We start from the raw sequence: 8848 nt of genomic DNA, 5'->3' as shown, positions 1-8848 counted from the left end.
TATCAAAAAAATGTTATCTGTAAATAAATTAAGCCATGTGAAACTTTAAATAATTTAACAAAAACCGCGCAAGTTTAGAAAATTATCTCACCTGTATGAAATACAACCAAGGCAGTCAAGATTCAGCTTTCCACTGAAATCTTGTCTATCCTGGCCATTCATTTCATACCAGGTTTACGTTTGTAGATTTCCATATCCATATTTGTAACTCGTTCGAAATTTGCAATAATTACTTCTTATTTTGATTTGAATTTTAATTACTAGTATTCTGACCTTGGGTACTTTTTAAACTTTTAATGCACTTTTAAAATAATTGCCGATCTTTTGCATAATCTTTAAACATTGTTTTCCGTAGTTAATTTATCCAAATATTTGACCTCTGGTCACTTCAATGTTATTGGTCGCTCCTTCCTCCTAACCAAATGCCTTTCCTAATAAACGATTCATTTCTTGGAACTGGCCAGGTTAAAGTTCAACTTTTATTTGTTTACCTCTTTAACTGCTTCTATATGATTGTGCACACGTGTGCTATCTCCGCCAAGTTAATAACGCTCAGCTGACCAGTACAAATCCATCGCATATGTTATCTTGTTATTTTTAGTGCAATTTTTGTTATGATATAACTATACCTTGCTTTAATTACCGACAGACTCTTACAACGTTAAGTGTACAAACGCCCGATGACAGAGACGGTAGAACAAGCATTGATGTTACGAGAGTTTGTAGATAAGCTAAATAATTAATTGTATAATCAATTGATGATGGTATATGAATTGATTATACTTTTGCAATGAGATTAAATGTTATTTCACAGAGCTAAGATGTAAAACCGTTACACTACAAAGTCAGTCTAGTCTACTGTTAGAGAGAGAAGCACGTGCGCTTCGATCTATATTTAGCTTTTACAGGTAAACCGGTTTGCGTGAACTAAGCTCTGTGAAACTACACAACAAAAATATATTTCAAATACACAATATATCTCTACTTTCCCCAAAAATATTTTCAGGGAACTTAGAGAAAAAAGAAATAATATGATTACTCTAAATCCTAAGTAAATAGCGAGTCGAGAAGAAAATGTCGCTCCTCGAAAATTGTCAACACGAGTGACAATAAATTTTCACTAGAAAATAGCTATTTGTCTCGTGCAAAAATATGATTGATTGATTGTATGTTGTTTAACGTCCCTCTCGAGAATTTTCCACTCATATGGAGACGTCACCGTATGCCGATGAAGGGCTTTAAATTTTGACCTTTACTCGGCACTCAGGGCCATTGAGCAGTGAGGGATCTTTATCGTGCCAACGCCTGCCGCTGACACGGGGCCTCGGTTTTTAAGGTCTCATCCGAAAGACCCGCAACTTTCACTTCAAAGTGCCGAGCGCATGGCGAAGGAACAGTTGCTACCAATTTTTAATGACTAGGTCAGTCGCGGCCGAGATACGAACTCACGACCTCCCGATCACGGAGCGAGCGTTCTACCGACTGAGCTACCGTGAACGGTAGTGCAAAAATATGAAATAAATTAACAATTTACAATAAAGTTCAGTCGTTGCGGCACGAGTGACCAAAATTCAATGAGTCTGGAAAAAAAACGTAAATTTGCACAAGACAATGAAAATATTCAAAATTTTCGGACTGACGTTTACAAAAAACGCCCTTACGATAGTTGCCAACTAAATGGTAATGTAAATATTCAATATGTTCGCACTAACGTTTACAAAAACGCTGTACGATAAATATAATACAAAATACTAATGAAAAACGAAAATGAAAAAAAATAATTGGACCGCGATATCACTACCTGGTCAAATGCAACTCACGAGTGAAAAATTAACATGGCAAATTAGTCAAATTGTTTGAACTTTGCAAATAACGTTAATTATATCGCCTGTATGCAACAGTTTGGGTCAGTTTCCTAAAATTCTAAAATGACTAAATGCAAAATATTTCACTCACGTGTTTTTACTCATGAGTCGAAACTCACACGCGAATTGTTGCAAGAAAAATACATGAAATTATAATGTGCCCCGCTCCGAATTACCGGCGACGCCAATGTAGTAAAATTATACCATTTTACTATGAATAAAATGTCGCCTACCTTACAATCGAAGGTGACAACGAATGCCCAGGTTTACATGGTAGGTAAACACAGGTACATGCAACAATATAACAAGACAAAGCAGGAAAACGTGGTGAAAGGTTTGACTGGTAATTCTCGACTGAGCTAGGAAACGTGCCGGTGTAACGTTGAATTTTGACCCGGGTTGAAAATTGACCCGGGGGTCATTCTTCAACGTTGAATACTGAGACCAAAGGTGTTGAATGTAGACCCTAATCCGTTGAAAACTGAGCCGGGTCGTGGAATTTTGATCATGAAACCGGTTCAAAATTCAACAGCATAAAAACGCATATTTATGATTGGGTTTTCACTACTGTGACTTAATTCATAGGTATGAAGCCCCGTTTAGGTATTTACTGGAAAAAGTAATTCCCCTATTTGAATAAGTGATATAACCTGTTCCAATAGATGATATCACCTATTTAATTTGAATTTGTGATATCACCAATTCGAAAAGGTGATATCACTTATTCGAATTGGTGATATCGCCTATTCGATTGGGTGATATCATTTTTTCCCGTCGAACAGTTGTAGTTTTTTTGCTTACAAATTAATTTATTTCACTTATATAGCATGTAAACAACAAGAAAATCGTAGAAAACGCATGAAAACTGGGTAGTCCGAATTTTCTTGGTTCCAGTGGTAATCTGTATATTATAAGGATCATTCATTAATGACTGTTGTAAGAAACTCAAATAGGTAATATCACCTTTTCAAATAGGTGATACCACCTATTTAGCACGAAAAGGTGAAATCATCTTTTATTCTAAGTTCTCTGACTTGATCACATGATTAAGTATATAACAGCATAAAGACTTGAGTTACTATTTATAGAATCTGAAATGCATATTGACATCATGTTTTTTTTCTTGTGATCATATGCTATATTGCAGGAGTCCTTTTAGAAAATTTCATTAAAGTGAGTGACATCGATCCCCCCTGCCTGGTTTTCTCATAGAACAAGTGTTAAAATGGAGATATTTTTTTGTAAAAACAGAAATGGTATTGATTTTTCAATTAAAGATAATATAGATTATGACTTGATGTTTCTGAAAAAAAATTTACTACAACTTGTATTAATATTCTTTAATGTTAAGTAATTGATGAGACGTAATAATGCCTTGAAGTCTTTAATTAGGATCTACATGTACTTTATATTACAACATATTGGATATCTTTGTCAAAAATTAAATTAACATTCTCAATAACTAAATCCTCTATAATTACTCCATCAATGTATAAAACGAAACACATTTATTTAATATTAAACAGCAACAGCTTAATTTATGCTGATCCCTAGTCTCTAAGTCTTGATGAGAGAAAACTTGTGCCTTATTCCCAAAATTTTCAAATTTTGTTTTGTAAATTTATGTGATAAACGATTTATATTCGATAATAATGTGACACTTTACATTCCTATTTAATTGAGTTTACAACCAATTCTAGTTTAATTTGTCATATTTCCAAGAATGCAAACATGGCACTTATTCAAAAAGAAAAAAAACATTGCATAGTAGATCATAGAGATAAAATTATGTAATAAGATGGGAAGTTTATCGAATAGGAATCGTATTTTTTCGAATAGAAATGGATGCTAGTATGTTTTCAAACAACAACTTTATTGCATATAGACCAAATAATTATCGAATAAAAAAAATTATCGCATAGGAATGACAAAATTAGCGACTAGCAACCGATTGTTTTAAATATTAATGACTAGGAAACACAAAACTATGTAAAACTATGTAAATTTGATATATGAATCATATTGTCACATTTCCTGTAATTGGAATAGCAATTTATCGAATACAAATTACAAATAATGGAATAGAAATAACAAGTAATCAAATAGGAATCACATTCTATAGAAAAAGAATGTTATAGAATAAGAATAATCTCATTCTCAAGGTTATGGTCCGAAAGCGATCAAGCCGAGACAGTCTACTGACAAATAAATTAATTGTTACAGGGATTTCAACAATTCATTTAAAGTCAGCATTACTTACATGCTATGGTCGCTATATTGCTCTTTTCACAAGTACAACCTATCATTGGAATCATTTTGGTCGATGTGTTTCATTCTAATTTTTAGGCTATAAATTTTGTTATTTTTATACTGAATTTGACTAGATGGGATGTTCCACCCACCTGATCAATATATATAGGGCTACTTTCTAGATTGCAGATTTTTAAGATTTTTGTTTTATGCCCTATTCGTTGTTTTGTAGTTATTTATGGATGCCATGGATTTTGGAAAGTATTGTCAATAATAAAGTTGTCATGCTTGAATATAACTAAAACCGTTTACTGTTCAAAATGTACATGTATACACGGGGTGATACTGTATGTTTATATCTATTATTCTTGAAAAGGGAAAAAAATTGAAACCGAAATATAAATAAAATGATACTGATAAATCCCATAAAACAACTTCCCAGCTAAAAAAATGTTCAAACTTTGAGGTGGGGTCAATATTCAACAGGGTCAATTTTCAACTTGTTGACGTCATCAGGTGTGAGAAAAAAAATATCAAGCTGTTGAAAAATGACCCCGGGTATAAATTCAACGACTTTTGGTCTCAATATTCAACGTTGAAAAATGACCCCGGTTCAATATTCAACGTTGAAAAATGACCCCGGGTCAATTTTCAACTCGGGTCAATATTCAACGTTACACCGGCACGGGTGGATGGCTATGAGGTCAGGGTGAAAGGTCATAGTGGACTTATTTACATATACAATTTCACCATAATTCATACACCTTTACAGAAGTGACGCACATTAACATTTAATCCCCAAATTGTCAAAAATACTTATCTAATATCCTGGCAGTATTAATAACTTACAAAGCGTCGTTTTGCGTGAATTTGATTAGTTTCATTCATTCACAACATGCACAATATACTGATCTGAAAGTAAAAGTGAAAACGGCTGGAAATCGTAAACAAACCTTTCGAGCATGCCAACCCGGGAGTTCGAGCAGTTGTCAAAACAAGAATCTTCTTAAATCTAGATGAAGTATCAAAATATTACCGCTGGTTTAAAACTTCGTCAAAACAACGATGCAGACCCGCTCTACTTGATTTGAAATGATTGGCTATTCAACCGAATACACAGTGCCATATTTGGGTTACTGTTCAGAGTAGGTCGTTCGTTTTGTAACAGGGTTTCGATAGAAGAACAACTCCTGTGGCTCAGGTTCTCATATATATAATTTATTATAGATGTTGAATGCATTGCATAACAAGCAACAAGCCCTGAAAATATCAATAACAGTTAATAAGTATTTAGAAAACAAATACATTGCGCTTATAATACATGAATATAGATACGATTTACTTTATAATAATAGATCATAAAAATATTACATGTTATACCATGTTATACTGAGTACTCAATGAATACATGTAATAAGAAAAGTAAGAGTTATGCCCCTTACACCGACGTATTGAAAATAAGAAAATGAATCGAACAGAACCATTACAGTGGAATGAATTGTTCATAAATCTATTTACAATAATATACATTCTAGAAGAACTTGGATTTAATTCTACAAGTGGTAATCCTACTTAGACATATATTTCTCTTTCTAAGGAAGAAATTCTTCAAAATCACCTGTCAGTTTTGAATACTTTTAATATTCCACAGAGCCAAAATGAATTTGAACTACCTTAGATATATTTGATTCCAAAACTTCATAAAAACCCTTACAAACAAAGATACATTGCAGGTTCCAGTAAATGTTCAACAAAGCCTCTTTCGTTACTTCTCACCAACATATTAACAGTAGTGAAGGAAAAACTTCAAGAGTACTGTACAACTATATATTCAAGAAGTGGTGTAAATCAGATGTGGATACTTAAAAATTCTAAAGAACTTTTGGAAATTTGAAATCACAAGACTTTACAAAAATCAACAGCATAAAAACTTACGACTTTTCAACTTTATACATAACAATTCCCCACGACAAATTAAAATCCAGGCTTTTTGATATCATTGACAGCTGTTTCTTCAACAAAAATGGAACTCGTAAGTTTACTTACCTCGTCATTGGTCATTTGAAAAATTATTTTGTTAAAACAGATTCTGATTGCACACATAAGTACTCTGAAGTTGACATCAAGAAGATGCTTGAGTTTCTGATTGACAATATCTATGTGGTTTTTGGAGACCAGGTATTCCAACAATCTATTGGAATTCCTATGGGTACAAATTGCGCTCCGTTATTAGCAGACTTATTTTTATATTCATATGAAGCAGAATTTATGCAAAATCTTTTACGTGAAAAGAAGAAAAAACTTGCTGTGGCCTTCAACTCGACATTTAGATATATCGACGACGTATTGTCAATTAATAATGATAATTTCCATTCCTACGTCGACACGATATATCCTGGTGAGCTTGAGATAAAAGATACCACAGAGTCCGACACTTCTGCTTCATACTTGGATATTTTACTTAAAAAAGACACTAATGGTAATCTAACAACCAAGCTATATGATAAACGTGATGACTTTAACTTTTCTATCGTCAACTTCCCTTACTTATGCAGCAATATACCTTCATCACCTGCTCTCTAGCCAGGTCCTGCTGGGCGGAGGACCTGGCTAGAGAGATTAACTGTGCCTCCTGCTGTGACGATGCAGAAATTATCTTAACAGGTGACTTTAATGTAGACTTATTCAAAGAACCCCCACAAAGTTGGACATATGCTTTAGAAGAATTTGATTTTTCACAATTAATTACAGCAGCAACCAGAGTAACTTATACTTCAAGTACCCTAATAGATCACTTTTACACCAATAAACCAAATAACATGTGTGAAGTTAATGTACCTTTTATAGCCATCTCTGACCATTACCCAATATGTGCCACCAGAAAAACAAAATGCATGCAACAAAAAGGAAAACACGTAGAAATAGAGTACAGAGACTTTAAAAAGTTCGATGAAAATAAATTCCTTCACGACTTAAAAGATGTAGACTTTAACAATCTCCTCCAGATGCATGACCCTAATGAAATACTAACTGAATTCTATGATTTATTTAATAGTATACTTGACCAGCATGCAAAGGTTAAAACAAAACGCGTAAAGAGTGAAATCCGCCCTAAATGGATGACGCAAGAAATAAACAATGCTAGACATTTACGGGACTCTTACCATAAAGAAGGAGATATGGAGAACTATAGAATTTATCGTAACAAAGTTAGTCTCCTTATAGACAAATCAAAATCGTCTTACTATAAAACAGCTATTGAACAAAGTTCAAATCCCAAAGAAATGTGGAACTATCTTAATCAATTAACATGTAACTCAAAGAACGTAACACCATCTCATGTGTTTTCTAATGGGGAAATTGTTGATAATTTACAGGATATTGCAAATACTTTTAATAACCACTTTACGGATATCTCTAATAAGCTTCTGATGAAATTGCCTAAACATGATTATGATCCTAATATATTATGTAATTTTGTAAGGTCTAAGCTTGATGAAGAAACCATCTTTAGTATTCATCAAATTGAGGAAAGTGAAGTTTTTAACATGCTAAATTCTCTAAATATCAATAAATCAGCTGGCATTGACTTTATTGGGCCGCGTCTTCTAAAAGTCGCATCCAAATATATATGTAAACCTTTAACTCATCTTATTAATGCTAGCATTGTAAGTGGTATTTTCCCGACAAATTTAAAACAAGCCAAAGTAACACCTATATTTAAGAAAGGTGACAAAGCTGACCCAAACAATTATCGACCCATTTCTATTTTACCAACTATATCTAAACTGATAGAAAAACATGTAGCTAAGCTAATACAAAACTTCACTAATGAATTTGATCTACTAACACAATCCCAGTCGGGATTTAGGGAACTCCATTCTTGTCAAACTTCACTTACAAAACTAACAGAAAGTTGGCTTAATGCAATGGATTGTGGTGAACTAATCGGCATTAGATTTATAGATTTTAGTAAAGCTTTTGATTTGGTGAGTCACGATATTCTTCTAGAGAAATTAAATCATTACAAATTTGATCAAACAGCTATAAAATGGTTTAAGTCATATCTTTACGACAGGACCCAGTGTGTTAAATTTGGAACATGTGTCTCCAATATTCAACCCGTCACAGCAGGAGTGCCACAAGGGTCAATTCTGGGCCCTCTTTTATTTTTATTGTACATAAATGACCTTCCATTCCATGTAAACAATTCAAATATTGATATGTTTGCTGATGATGTTACTCTGTATTCAAATAATCATAATGCACGATGTTTAGAAAATACGCTAAATGCCGATCTTTGTGAGATTGAAAAATGGTGTGTTCAAAATCAAATGGTTTTAAATGTAGATAAAACAAAATGTATGTTAATGGGAACAAAGCAAAGAAAATCAAAATTAGATAATCCAAATTTACAACTTTATGCCTCAGACAAAACAATTGAAATTGTTGAAACTGGAAAAATTCTTGGTGTACATATTGATGATAAGTTACAGTATGCAAATCATATTGACTCGGTTTGTAAAACGGTTAATTATAAGTTATTTACGCTTCGTAGGATTAAGACATTTCTCCCTCTTCATACCAGGAAACTTTATTACAATGCTTATATTTTACCATCTATTAACTATTGTTTGACTGTTTGGGGTAATGCCCCCAAGCAGGACATGGACAGACTATTTAAATTACAGAAAAGGGCAGCAAGGATTATCCTTGATGCAAGTCCTGATTCT

This window comes from Saccostrea cucullata, unplaced genomic scaffold, assembly GCF_032062105.1.
Source record: "Saccostrea cucullata isolate Sc308-1 unplaced genomic scaffold, CSIRO_AGI_Scuc_v1 ctg2491, whole genome shotgun sequence".
NCBI classification, from domain to species: Eukaryota; Metazoa; Mollusca; class Bivalvia; order Ostreida; family Ostreidae; genus Saccostrea; species Saccostrea cuccullata.
The sequence above is the reverse complement of the archived record's forward strand: the minus strand, read 5'-3'. Positions refer to the sequence as shown.